The sequence below is a fragment of the Schistocerca gregaria genome, chromosome 3 (genome assembly GCF_023897955.1).
Source record: "Schistocerca gregaria isolate iqSchGreg1 chromosome 3, iqSchGreg1.2, whole genome shotgun sequence".
NCBI lineage: Eukaryota > Metazoa > Arthropoda > Insecta > Orthoptera > Acrididae > Schistocerca > Schistocerca gregaria.
In genome coordinates this window covers 17,573,689-17,586,669 of record NC_064922.1, presented here as the reverse complement: position 1 = coordinate 17,586,669, position 12,981 = coordinate 17,573,689, and the positions used below count along the sequence as shown (strand labels likewise).

The 12,981-nt window shown below is 51.2% G+C and overlaps 5 non-coding genes across 5 annotated transcripts; all 5 read right to left on the bottom strand.

The window, feature by feature from the left end:
* Nucleotides 1–4,431: 4,431 nt before the first annotated feature.
* Trnar-ucg (transfer RNA arginine (anticodon UCG)) lies at nucleotides 4,432–4,504 on the bottom strand. Its single transcript has one exon. It is a non-coding gene; the product is annotated as a tRNA-Arg (tRNA).
* A 495-nt stretch (nucleotides 4,505–4,999) lies between these two features.
* Nucleotides 5,000–5,071, bottom strand: Trnat-agu (transfer RNA threonine (anticodon AGU)). Its single transcript has one exon. It is a non-coding gene; the product is annotated as a tRNA-Thr (tRNA).
* A 338-nt stretch (nucleotides 5,072–5,409) lies between these two features.
* On the bottom strand, nucleotides 5,410–5,482 carry Trnak-cuu (transfer RNA lysine (anticodon CUU)). The gene has a single exon. It is a non-coding gene; the product is annotated as a tRNA-Lys (tRNA).
* A 452-nt stretch (nucleotides 5,483–5,934) lies between these two features.
* Nucleotides 5,935–6,007, bottom strand: Trnar-ucg (transfer RNA arginine (anticodon UCG)). The gene has a single exon. It is a non-coding gene; the product is annotated as a tRNA-Arg (tRNA).
* Nucleotides 6,008–11,787: 5,780 nt separating this feature from the next.
* Nucleotides 11,788–11,860, bottom strand: Trnar-ucg (transfer RNA arginine (anticodon UCG)). Its single transcript has one exon. It is a non-coding gene; the product is annotated as a tRNA-Arg (tRNA).
* Nucleotides 11,861–12,981: the final 1,121 nt, after the last annotated feature.

Here is a 12,981-nt window from a genome sequence, read left to right as displayed (position 1 = left end):
TCCGTCAGCACCCGGTTATCGCCCACTCTAAGACAAGCAATAAACGCTCGTCTTCTATTTCTTTCATGTTCGAGTAAGTGGTATAGCGATGCGTTTTCGTCCTCCACCGTTGTCGGGACACGAGATTTAATTTTTAAACCCTCCAGCTGTTGTCGCTTGAGACTTATGAGGTGAGCCTTGATCTTCTTTATTTCAATGAAAACCTCATCAGTCATCTGCTGAGCTGATAGTTCCCTTAAGCATGTATAGTAAAATTCAACGGTATTGCGAGACCACATCGCTCGCTCCCTCCCGTAAGCTATTAGGGATGATCTCAATTTCTTTTTAGCACATGATGTCCACCACGCAAGGCGAGAGCTGTATTTATGGCGCATACGTAGAGCAGCCTGCCATACCTCCGCTACTGTTCTTGATAGGGCACCCTCGAACAACATATGGGTATTCAGCTTCCATAAGGGGCGACCCCAATACGTTCCTTGCTTCTGAAACCGAATGCTGCATTTCACTGCGAGATGGTCCGAAAAGGTAGTGGGAATTACTTCGATACTACTGATTTTATTTTCCAGGTTTGCTGTGACGTATATTCTGTCTATTCTGCTTTGCGAGCGACTACTGATGTACGTAAATTTGACTAACGTGGGGTATTTGCTTTCCCACACGTCTATCCACTTCATGTTTGTCACCAAAGCCGCCAGTTCCCTGGAGAAGTTAAAATTTGGTCGCTGATCCTTTTTGTGAAGTACACAATTAAAGTCACCACCGATTAAAGCTTCCGCCGGATTCCCCTTAAGTAAATAGACCATATCGTTCTTAAAAAAATTAGCCCTATCATCTCTAGCGTTGTTACCAGAGGGGACATATACATTTAAAACAGTAGTAGTAAAAATTTTACAACTGATGCCCCTCCCATTTTCTAACAGACAGATATCCTTCACATCAATACCATCTTTGACAAGGATCGCAGTCCCACATGTGGCTTCCGGTGCAATATTTAAAATCTCTTGAAAACCTGGGACATAAAAGTTGTGGACATTAAATTCCTGTAGGAGGGCTATATCAGTATCCGACTGGTAAAGGAAATCTTTTAAAGAAGCGACTTTCGTTTCACTGCGAATCCGATTTATATTGATCGTGGTCACATTATATGTCAGTTCCGTTGGCATAGGTGCAGGTAAAAGAAATTGGCTAATGAAGTATACCCCATGCAGAGTCACGTCTGTACCATTCCATTCTGTCTGTCAGAAAGAAAAATAGACATTAAAAAAAAAAAAAAATTAAATGCCACTAGCATGTGTCAGGTCCATCTCCATTCCGTGGTCGGTGCGATCTTCTTGGGCATCGGCCCAATCAAGTCCTTTTCCTGAGACAGTTCGGTCTAAATCCATAGTAGTGCCGGTCTGCAAACCTGCGACGCCAAGCGGTGCGCGAGGTTGTTGTTGAAGATCATCTGCATCGGCACGACTCATCTCCGCTTCAGTACACTCGTTAACTCGTGCTACTGGGCATTGTTCTCGTAGTCGTTCATTATCCCTTAAATGTTTTAACTTTTCCCGCAATGCAGGAGCTAAACTCTCTGCTGCTTTGTGTGCCAATCTCCTCTTCTTGCCTTTCTTCGAAGATCTCTTCGGCGATCTAGCAGGAGATGAAGTTTGCGACCTGTCAGGAGAAGTACCGGATGATACGTCTGACGTCGCCTGTTCCTTTTTTCGGACAAAAGTCCGCGTATCGCATTCCACAACGGCAGAAGGAGGCGCATCTTTTTCCATGGCTCCCACTGGTAGCAACCCAGTCTCCAATTCTACACTATCGCTCGTTGTGGTTTCCTTGACGCAAGTGTCTTCTGTGGGCGCCAACGTGAAACCAATGTCCAGATTGCTATCTTCGTTCATAGTTCCCGCAGAGTGGATGCCTGGAGCGTCCACTCCTCGGAAGCTAGTGGCAATATCCTCACGTTGGTGGGAATCCTGACGACGCAAGGAAACCTCCGTTGCGGGTATTTGGGGATCTTCGGCCGAGTCCGCGGAAGAACGAGCAACCACAGTGGGAGAGTTGGAAAAAGTTGGCGTCGGCATAGATTCGAGGGGCGCGGAGCTGATCGGCAGACCAGCCGCAAATCTAGAGCTTGAAGCCGGAGTATCATCGACAACCGCCCGCGAGGCAGCAGGCTCCCCGCGCACAGGCGGCACCGACTCGCCTCGGCTGCGGAAGTCAGCAGCGGCAGCGTATGACAACTTCATACCAACAACAGGGCCGGAGCTCGGCATCTCGTCACGCGGTAACTGCGGGACACGCCTCCGTGAACATTCTGCACGAATGTGTTCCGTGGAATTGCATAAAGCGCAAGTCCGCGGTTGCCCATCATAGATAATCAAAGCACGATACCCACAAATATTAAGATAAGAGGGGACATGCTTCTGTAAATCAATCTTAATTTGCCTTACGCCGTTCAAGACACACATTGGAAATAATTCTGCCATAAGGCCGAAGGGCAACATTAAGTTCTTCGGGCGGAATTTCAAAAGGGAGCTCAAACACTCTGATCGTACGAATCCCGTACCCAGCATGACTAACAGCAACGTCACTCACATTCCCATCAGAATGATTAAACTTCACGCTACCTCCGCAACGATCCACAATGGAACTACATAATTCTGGACTTTTCATCTTCAGATACACAGCATTTGTCACAAACGAGAGATAAACTCCGACAACATCATCACCGTTAATCAATACTTTTTCGATAAACCATGCTTTAATTTCAAATGCTTTAGGTCGAACGAAATTTCGATCGAAAGTAAACTTGATTGTGTCTTTCCTCAAATAATTCGACCTATTCATTCTAGAACTTCATGAATACAAGTGCAACACGAATAGCGGCTTAGCAGCACCACTAACCTCAAACGCAGCGACTCAGCCTATGTTTACTACAGCCAGACGTCCAGCTCCGCCACACGTCCGTCCCGCTCGGCGGCTGACTCGCAACTGATCCATTAGGCCACACAGCTACTGACGACCAAGTACAACTTATATACGACTCATCTCGAAACGCTCACGCCCCTGAGGAATTGTGTTTTCGTTCCACACAGCCGCTGCCCCTTACTCTTTCCCACCCATTCTTTACATTCAACCTCTTACGAGACCGACCAAACATAGACAGCAAAACAAGACCACACACTTTGCGCATTCGGAATCGATGGCAGGGTGTCCCTCGCCGCATTTGCTACGATGGCCATTTGCTACTTCTGCAGAAGCGGCGGCGGCGACGACGACGACGACGACAGGCTCAGAGGTTTGTGAGAAATACATCTATAAAATGTAATTCAGACTGCCTCGTCCCACTTTATGCCGTACTGCTTTGGCAATTTCTTTATCTGAACCATTCGCCTTAATCACATCTGGGAGAAATTCTTAATAATACGCCTGTCGCTAATTGTTCCTCATCACAGATACTGCTTTCTATACGGCCACGACGCGCAACTGATTTCCAAGACTCGTCTTCCTCCTGTGAGGATGGAACTCACGACCCCTGGTTTACTAGACCAATGCTCTACCACTGAGATAAACAGACGCCGCATAGCGGCAATTTTGCGTACTTCGTCCGTGTGCTCGTCTGAATCATCAGACATCAGCTGACAACACTTCATATTTTCGAATAATATTTGCAGCTATGGCGACCCATTACTGCTTGGCTACACATCTGACACGTAGCCGATGTTCTCTCCAAACAAAACCACCGGCACTTCAGAACATGACTTTCACACATGTCTACAAAATCACCTTCACCTTCAAATACTGTTTTCTTGCGAGTGATGGAGAAGTAGGCAAATTTTAATGTTGCTATTTCCATTACATCACGTTAATCAGAAAATCGGTAGTTTACATCTGCAGCGGAAAAGAATTCCGTTCCGCCCAGCGTAGGGCTCGAACCCACGACCCTATGAATAAGAGACTCATGCTCTACAGACTGAGCTAGCCGTGCTGCCTCGTTGGATACCTGCTGGGTAGCAGATCACACTGTACTCGTTTGGGTTGGGTGTTCCCATACAGAATCTCTCCATGCTGCCTAATGTTTTCCTAACGTCACACTCGTCACGTACTTCACTTTTATTTTATAATCATTTCTGAGAGGTAAAGGAATTGCATGACAATCTGCAGAGCTAGCGGCGTCAAAATTAACACACATACTTGACGTGACTCAAAAGCCGAACGAGTTACTTTCCGACGTTGTTTTAGATGTGCAAGTGCCATTCAGACCTCGCGGTGAGGGCACTCGGCCGACCATTTCGCTAGTTAACACCGGTCTTGTTGTGTGTGTTTGAGGCTCAAGACCATCTATAAGCACAAAATGGTCAACAGCAACATTCAGAAGGTTTCGTACTGCTCAATTGCTACATTAAAACGGTATGATTCTTTTTCAGAACTGGAAAAACACGACCGTGACAGGATTCGAACCTGCAATCTTCGGATCCGAAGTCCGACGCCTTATCCATTAGGCCACATGGACACTGACGACCAAGTATAACTCATATACGACTCATCTCGAAACGCTCACACCCCCTGTGGAATTGTGTTTTCGTTCCACACAGCCTATGCCCCTTACTCTTCCCCACCCATTCGTTACTTCCAACCTCTTACGAGACCGACCAAACATAGACAGGAAAACAAGACCACACACTTTGCGCATTCGGAATCGATGGCAGGGTGTCCCTCGCCGCATTTGCTACGATGGCCATTTGCTACTTCTGCAGAAGCGACGATGACGACGACGACTACGATGCGAGAGGCTCTGAGATTTGTGAGAAATACATCTATAAAATCTAATTCAGACTACCTCGTCCCACCTTATGCCGTACCGCTTTGGCAAATGCTTTATCTGCGCAATTCGCCTTAATCACATCTGAGAGTAATTCTCTAATAATACGCCTCTCGCTAATTGTTCCGCATCACAGATACTGTTTGCTATACAGCCACGATGCGCAACTGATTTCCAAGATTCGTCTTCCTCCTGTGAGGATGGAACTCACGACCCTTGGTTTACTAGACCAATGCTCTACCACTGAGCTAAACAGGCGCCGCCTAGCGGCACTTTTGCGTACTTCGTCCGTACGATCGTCTGAATCATCAGACTTCAGCTGACAACACTTCATATTTTCGACTAATATTTGCAGCTATTTCGACCCATTACTGCTTGGCTACACATCTGACACGTAGCCGATGTTCTCTCCAAACAAAACCACCTGCACTTCAGAACATGACTTTCACACATGTCTACAAAATCACCTTCACCTTCAAGTACAGTTTCCTTGCGACTGATGGAGACGTAGGCAAATTTTAAAGTTGCTATTTCCACTACATCACGTTAATCAGAAAGTCAGTAATTTACATCTGCAGCGGAAAAAAATTCCGATCCGCCCGGCATAGGGCTCGAACCCACGACCCTGTGATTAAGAATCTCATGCTCTACCGACTGAGCTAGCTGTGCTGCCTCGTTGGGTACCTGCTGGGTAGCAGATCACACAATACTCGTTTAGGTTGGTTGGTCCCATACATAATCTCTCCATGCTGCCTAATGTTTTCCTAACGTCACACTCGTCACGTACTTCACTTTTATTTCATAATCATTTCTGAGAGGTAAAGGAATTGCATGACAATCTGCAGAGCTAGCGGCGTCAAAATTAACACACATACTTGACGTGACTCAAAAGCCGAACGAGTTACTTTCCGACGTTGTTTTAGATGTGCAAGTGCCATTCAGACCTCGCGGTGAGGGCACTCTGCCGACCATTTCGCTAGTTAACACCGGTCTTGTTGTGTGTGTTTCAAGCTCAAGACCATCTCCAAGCACAAAATGGTCAACAGCAACATTCAGACGATTTTGTACTGCTCAAGTGCTACATTAAAACGGTATGTTTCTTTTTCAGAACTGGAGAAACACGACCGCGACAGGATTCGAACCTGCAATCTTCAGATCCGAAGTCCGACGCCTTATCCATTAGGCCACACGGTCACTGACGACCAAGTATAATTATATACGACTCATCTCGGAACGCTCACACCCCCTGAGGAATTGTGTTTTCGTTCCACACAGCCGCTGCCCCTTACTCTTTGCCACCCATTCGTTACATTCAACCTCTTAAGAGAGCGACCAAACATAGACAGGAAAACAAGACCACACACTTTGCGCATTCGGAATCGATGGCAGGGTGTCCCTCGCCGCATTTGCTACGATGGCCATTTGCTACATCTGCAGAAGCGGCGGCGGCGGCGGCGGCGACGACGACGACGACGACGACGACGACCGCGAGAGGCTCAGACATTTGTGAGAAATACATCTATAAAATGTAATTCAGGCTTCCTCGTCCCATCTTATGCCGTACTTTTTTTTTCCTTATTGTTATTTTAAACCTATACATAGGTAGGCCAGCAGCGGCGTAACTAAGCCGCTCTTCGGCCACAGACATGAACATAGTACAAGCAGTAATAGACACACAGAGACATTGAGGTTAAAAAACAGTAGACAAAACAGAGTAAAATAACAGAAACCGTTCACTGTGGAGCAGTCAAGTTAAAAGTGATTCACACAGCACATAACGGAGAGATACAAAGTAGCACACGTGAACGATGGAGCACGGAACAAGAGACACGGATCTCTAGCGGGACGACAGAACACATAAGCACTGCGGTGACAATCTTCGGCGGTTGGTGATGTACTTGTCACACGAGTAAGGCCGGGGACCTGCCAGAGGGAAGGGGCGAGGGTAGGAGGGAATGGGGGAGGGGTTGATGCCAATGGGGAGAGGATGGGTGAGGGAGGGGTGGTGTGCGGAAGCCCAGGGAGAGGGGGTAGGGAGGGGAGGGGAGGGAAGGAGGGAAGGAGAGAAGGGAGAGAGGGTGCCCACAGGATAAGGAGAGGAGAGGGAAGGCAAGGCTCAAAGTTGGTAGGAGTTGTAAATGGGGGGAAGGAGGGCATTATCTGGGAGGGGGAGCTGGCGGAAGCCACCTTGGGAGAGGGTGTGGAGAGTGTGAAGATGGAGAGCAGGTGGGATACAGGAGTACAGGCGTGGCAGCGGGTTGGGGTGGGAGAGGATGGGAGAGACAAGCGGGTGGGGAGGATCAAGGTTGTGGGAGGTGTAGAGGATCCGTATCCGTTCGAGGAAAAGGAGGAGGTGTGGGAAGGGGATGAGGTCATAGAGGATCCGCGTGGGGGAAGGGAGGCTGATGCGATAGGCGAGGCGGAGTGCATGGCGTTCAAGGATTTGAAGGGATTGGTAAAAGGTAGGAGGGGCGGAGATCCAGGCGGGATGGGCATAACAAAGGATAGGACGGATGAGGGATTTATAGGTGTGGAGGACGGTGGACGGGTCCAGACCCCATGTGCGGCCAGAGAGGAGCTTGAGGAGGCGGAGTCGGGAGCGTGCCTTGGCTTGGACTGTCTGGAGATGAGGGGTCCAGGAGAGGCGACGATCAAGAGTTACGCCAAGGTACTTGAGGGTGGGGGTGAGGTTAATAGGACGGCCATAAATGGTAAGATGGAAATCAAGGAGACGGAAGGGGTGGTTTTGCCTACGATGATTGCCTGGGTCTTGGAAGGATTGACCTTGAGCAACCACTGGTTACACCAAGAGGTGAACTGGTCAAGATGGGATTGGAGAAGGTGCTGGGAGCGTTGCAGGGTGGGGGCGAGGGCTAGGAAGGCGGTGTCATCGGCGTACTGGAGAAGGTGTAAGGGGGGGGGGGGTGCAGGCGGAGGCATGTCTGCCGTATAAAGAAGGTAAAGAAGAGGGGAAAAGACGGAGCCTTGGGGCACACCGGCGGAGGGGTAGAAGGTGTAGGAATCCGTGTTATGGATGGTGACATAGGAAGGACGGTGGGAAATGAAGGAGGCGATCAGACGGACGTAGTTTATGGGAAGGGCAAAGGTTTGGAGCTTGAAGAGGAGACCAGAATGCCATACACGGTCATATGCGCGTTTAAGGTCGAGGGAGAGGAAGATGGCAGAGCGACGGGAGTTGAGTTGTCCTGAGAGGAGGTGAGTGAGGTGAAGGAGAAGGTCATCGGCAGAGAAGGATGGCCGAAAGCCACATTGGGTGGAGGGAAGTAAACGGTGCTGGTGGAGGTGCTGGTGGATGCGGCGGGTAAGAATGGACTCCAGGACCTTGCTGAAGACCGAGGTAAGGCTTATAGGACGGTAGGAGGAGACAGCAGAAGGTGGTTTATCAGGTTTGAGGAACATTAGGATCCGGGAGGTTTTCCACAGGTCGGGGTAGAAGCCGGTGAACAAGACCACAGTGTACAGTCTGGCCAGGGTGGAGAGGAAGGAAGTGGGAGCTTCACAGAGGTGACGGTAAGTAACACGGTCGTGACCAGGAGCGGTGTTGCGTTTGGTGCGGAGTATAGCTAGGATGTCTTGAGTAGTGATAGGGGTATTGAGTTCGGTGTGTGTAATGTTGTCCAAGTATTGGAAGCCAGGAGCGAGTGGAGGGACAGAGGTGTCAGTTCGATCACGGACATCGGGGAAGAGGGAATAATCGAACTGGGGATCGTCAGGGACAGTAAAGATATCCGTGAGGTAGGAGGCAAAATGGTTGGCCTTACTAAGGTTGTCAGGAAAGGGACGGTCATTATGGAGTTAAGAGGTAGGGTAGCATTAAGACGGGTGCATGTCTGTCGCTAGTCCCGGCGTTTCTTAGCCGCGAGCAAGTTCCGGATGTGTCTCTGGAATTGCCGGTGGCGTCGTAGTTTGTCCCAGTCACGCGTGTGAAGGAAGGCACAGTAAAGATGACGGGATTCTCGAAGGAGGAGAACGGCCTGTAGGGGTAAAGTGGGACGGTGCGGGTGGACAGCGACGGTAGGGATGTGGGCCTCCACGTCCTCAGACAAGATCTGCTGGAGAAAGGACGCGGCATGGGTGATGTCATGTGGGCGGTGGTAGGTGAGGGGGTGGCTATCGACTCGGGCAGTAAGGGTATTCCGGTAGGCATTCCAGTCGGCACGGGAGTAATCATGGACATACTTGGGGGGTGGGTCAAGGCGATGGTCGGGATGGGGGCGACGACCGTCAGATATGGTAAGGAGGACAGAGAGATGGTCACTGCCAATAGGATCAAGGACATCCACCGCTATGCGGCCAAGGAGGTTGGGGGAGGCCAGGACAACATCGGGAGTGGTATTGGATTCAGGGCGGGTGTGTTGGGGAAGAGGAAGGACATCTCCTCGCAGGGTGGCGAGGAACCGATGCCACCGCCGTAGCTGGGCAGCGGAGCGACTATGGATGTTAAGGTCGGCGGCAATCACGTAGGAGGAGAAGGTACGGTGGATGTGGGAAAGGAAGTCGAAAGGAATAGGGGCAGTGGAGCGGACATAAATGGTGGCACAGATAATGGTGAGGCCGGGGAAGAAGAGGCTGAGGATCAGATGTTCTGTGGGGTCAGGAGGCAGGGGTTGGAGCCGAACAGGGATCTGGCGGTGGTGGCCAATGGAGACTCCAGCACGCGCTATTCGGAGGGGATTGTCGGAGCGATGAAGGAGGTAGGGGGAGGTGTGGACGGTGATGTGGGGCTGGAGAAAGGTTTCGTTCAGGAGGAAGGCAGCAACGCGGTGGGTCGTGAGTGTATGCGGAAGGAGGTTCTTGTTGACAGGAAGGGAGCGGATGTTATTGAACAAGATACGGTGCTGTCGCGCCAGGATGGGAATTTAGACGAGGGTGTCAAGATGGGAGAAGGTGAAGTGGGCCTGGTTATGGGAGTAGGTGGCATAGGTATTGAGATGGAACACGGAGCGTGCGGCGAGGGATATCTGCTATAGGGTGTGGGGGCGCTGAAAAGGATGGACGTTTTGGAGGACAATGGTGACAAAGCGGATGATGTCCTCAGCAGTGGGGGGGGGGGGGGGACGAATGGAGTTACCAGGGGGGTAGGGTCATCCAGAGGGTGGACAGGGATGGTGGAGCCTTGCATTTCTGGGAGTATGTGGGGTGAGGGAGGTTACAGGTGTTGCAGGATGGAGGGGACTGAAGGTTGGGGCACTGCTGGAGGAAGTGCGCTTGCTTGGAGTGCGGGCAGACAGGGGCCTCGCGGCACTCAGATGTTTGGTGTGCATTATAGCGCAGGCACCTCTGGACTGGGGAGGGGAGAGGGAAGGGTCGACCTTGTAGCGGCGGTTGAAGAGGAGGGCTCCCTCCTTGAGGAGAAGGTCGATCGAAGGAGCGTGCTCAGAAAAAACCCACATAAGGCGGGTGGGGCCGGCAGGGTTGTGGATCCGGCGAACAGCACGAACATCGAGGTAGGGATGCGCCTTAAGCTCTGCCAGCACCTCCTCCTCCGTGATCGTTGGACTAAGCCGAGTGATCACGGTGGTGAGGGTTGGCGGGCGATGCGGGGGTTGGTGTTGACGGGATGGGGAAGGGGAAGGAGCAGGGGCAAGAGAGGCATTGGGGCCGAATCGGGTAATGGGGATGCGGGATAGGATGTCGGTGTGGAGGATGGGGCTATAGGAGGTGATAAGGACGGAGTCCCTACGGGGGGTGAGAAGGGAGATAGGGGTGCCAGGAAAGTGTTGGCGGAGGAGCAAGGTGAGGTTGCGGGCCTCCAGGAGAGAGGGATCTGGACAGGAAAGGAGGTATCTGTAGGAGGGGGTGGTAGAGGAAGCGGTAGAAGTGGCGGGCGGGGAGACATCCATGGCATCTTTGGGGGGAGGAGGGGGAAGGGGCTGTTATTTCTTGGGAGTGGAGTGGGCAGGGGTGCCACTTGGACGTTTTACAGGATGGGAAGAGGGGCGGGGTACAGGAGCAACCTGGAGATGTTGGGGGGAGGCAGGTCCCGGCAGTGGTGCTGGGGCCGGCGCTGCAGATGATGCAGGTGCGGGCGCAGGTGCTGGTGCTGGTGCTGGTGCTGGTGAAGGTGCGGCACTGGTGGTGGCTCTCCGAGCCACAACCCGGGCGGGGGCTGCACGAGCGGATGAAGTGGCGTGGGGGAGTGGAGGGAAGGGGTCAGGTGATGTGGTTGGGGGAGAAGGAGCGACAAAGGGAGCTGGGGAGGGAAGGGTGAGGAGGGGTGGGATGTAGGGGGCGGGGGGTGTTTGAGCACACCAAGGAATGGTGGTGGCAGCTGCTGAGGGGGAGGTGTAAGTGATGGCTGTGATAGAGGCGGTGGTGGTAGGGATGGTAATGGTGAAATGCAACAACTGAACGGGATGAGGGAAAAAGAAACACTAAGGATGACAGACAACGAAGACAAACACTACACTACACTGCACAAGTCCAGGAAGGCGAAGACGGCGGCGGCGGCTGCTGCTGCGACGGCGGGGAGCGGGGTCCGGGGCCCCGCCCTGCTGCTGCGGCGGCGGAGGAGGACGGGCTCGGCGGCGGGCTGGTGGAGGCGGCGGAGATGACGACGAACGGGTCAGACTGCGTCAGCCGGCGACGAGAACGGCGAGCAGGAAGGGCTGCACCGGCGACAGGAGTCGCGGTGCGGGGGCGGCGGCTGCTGCTGCTGCTGCTGACACTGGTGCCTGCGCTGTCAGAACTTTTGGAAATGCTGGAACCGCTGGAACTGCGACGGGAAACGCTACTGGAACTGCTGCTGCTGCTGCTAAACCTATCGCTTCGACGATTGCGGAAATCAATCCTCGAAGGGCGCAACTCTCTCGAGTTCCGCCAAAGACGGCGTGCCGTACCACGTTGGCGAATGCTTTATCTGCGCCATTCACCATCACAGATACTGTTTGCTATACGGCCATGACAATTCCTACATTAAAACCGTATGTTTCTTTTTCAGAACTGGAGAAACACGACGGTGACAGGATTCGAACCTGCAATCTTCGGATCCGAAGTCCGACGCCTTATCCATTAGGCCACACGGTCACTGACGACCAAGTATAATTTATATACGACTCATCTCGAAACGCCATTCGCCTTAATCACATCTGAGAGTAATTCTTAATAAAACGCCTGTCGCTAATTGTTCGTCATCACAGATACTGTTTGCTATACGGCCATGACGCGCAACTGATTTCCAAAATTCGTCTTCCTCCTGTGAGGATGGAACTCACGACTCCTGGTTTACTAGACCAGTGCGCAACCACTGAGCTAAAAAGGCGCGGCCTAGCGGAACTTTTGCGTACTTCGTCCGTACGGTCGTCTGAATCATCAGACTTCAGCTGACAACACTTCATATTTTCGACTAATATTTGCAGCTATGGCGACCCATTACTGCTTGGCTACACATCTGACACGTAGCCGATGTTCTCTCCAAACAAAACCACCTGCACCTCAGAACATGAGTTTCACACATGTCTACAAAATCACCTTTACCTTCAAATACAGTTTTCTTGCGACTGATGGAGACGTAGGCAAATTTTAAAGTTGCTATTTCCATTACATCACGTTAATCAGAAAATCGGTAATTTACATCTGCAGCGGAAAAAAATTCTGTTCCGCCAAGCGTAGGGCTTGAACCCACGACACTGTGATTAAGAGTCTCATTCTCTTCAGACTGAGCTAGCCGTGCTGCCTCGTTGGATACCTGCTGGGTAGCAGATCACACAGTACTCGTTTAGGTTGGTTGGTCCCATACAGAATCTCTGCATGCTTCCTAATGTTTTCCTAATGTCACACTCGTCACGTACTTCACTTTTATTTCATAATCATTTCTGAGAGGTAAAGGAATTGCATGACAATCTGCAGAGCTAACGGCGTCAAAATTAACACACATACTTGACGTGACTCAAAAGCCGAACGAGTTACTTTCCGACGTTGTTTTAGATGTGCAAGTGCCAGTCAAACCTCGCGGTGAGGGCACTCTGCCGACCATTTCGCTAGTTAACACCGGTCTTGTTGTGTGTGTTTCAAGCTCAAGACCATCTCCAAGCACAAAATGGTCAACAGCAACATTCAGACGGTTTCGTACTGCACAATTGCTACAATGAAACGGTATGTTTGTTTTTCAGAACTGGAGAAACACGACCGCGACAGGATTCGAACCT